This window comes from Rhagoletis pomonella, unplaced genomic scaffold (genome assembly GCF_013731165.1).
Source record: "Rhagoletis pomonella isolate Grant_MI unplaced genomic scaffold, Rhpom_1.0 Rhpom_scaffold_00002, whole genome shotgun sequence".
NCBI lineage: Eukaryota > Metazoa > Arthropoda > Insecta > Diptera > Tephritidae > Rhagoletis > Rhagoletis pomonella.
In genome coordinates this window covers 89,258,548-89,259,886 of record NW_023458556.1, presented here as the reverse complement: position 1 = coordinate 89,259,886, position 1,339 = coordinate 89,258,548, and positions in this window count along the sequence as shown.

Here is a 1,339-nt window from a genome sequence, read left to right as displayed (position 1 = left end):
AAAAAAACGTACATAGGTATTTGCAGTTTTTGATTTTCTTTTTATAATGTTTTTTACTTCTCCTTTAAATAATGAAGTTTTCTGATTAGGGCCTTTCTGAATTAAGGTAACGCACATGTAACATAAAACAAACAAAAAATCACCAGAATATGAACTTTGTACAAGCATTACATTTATTTCTAATTTTAGTTTAATAAATAATCATATAAAAAAAATTTAAACATGAAAAAAAACCATTTTAAAACGAAGATTTGGCAGGTTTTTGATTTTTTATAAGCTCAACTTCTTTAAACACACATGTTGCCAGATGTTTCTTGCAAAACACATATCTGTAGCTAAACATTTATTTCTTTGTTTCTTCCCCGGAATTTAACAGAATCATTGCGATCCAAATGCCTCTGTTAAATTCCATACAAGAAACGTTTCAGATTTCCATACCACAATGATTTCCACTGAGTCGTTTGCACCAGAGAACATTCAACAACGAGAATTTGCTCTAGATCTAAGCAAAATTGATAAACTTTTTCCGAGTATTTAACAGCCAGTTTCACGAAAGCAATTTAAGTGAAAAATAATTTTAATTCTATATGGAAATTTACAGGAAATTAACAATCATTCTCCATTTAAATTACTGGTGATAAATTTTTTCTACAACTCCTATCAAAAGAAAGCTCTTTCGTTTACGAAACTTACTTTTGTTATAAATTTTGCTCCTATTTTTTTAAGATTTACAGATTTGGTGTCTTCAAACTAAAAGAAAAGAACAAATCACCAAACTTAAAAATTTTCGCGTTTTTAATATAGAAAGGGACTAAATTTAGTGCGAAAAGCACCAAGTTGGCAACACTGGTCATTGGTATCCTAATAAATGCGGCAAAACGTTACCCCTTCTAACGGTAAACGGCAAAACAAGATTTCTCTTTTTTCCTTGAATTGCCTTGTTGCATAGATACATAACCTGTGTTCAACTAATTAGCAACGAAATTCAAAATGATATTGTTTGCAAATTATGTAAATTTTTTTTATTTTTAATAATTTTCATTTAAAGTATAATTCAATTTGTAACAGTAACCAAAATGATACTAGTTTCAAAGCTTGCAAAAATTTGCTTCTATATAACACATGATCAAAATTTTTTTATATGAAAAAACATCACCACAAAAAGAAATCTAAAAAATTAACGGTAACTTTTAACGACTTGAGACTTGCACTTTCTTAGACTAAAATTTAATGGGCTACAAAACTGCATATTCAAAAATTTTCTAAATATTCCAATTAAACATTTTTAAATTTTGAGGACAATTTTTTGAAATTTTATTTTTTTGTTTTGCAATCTCTG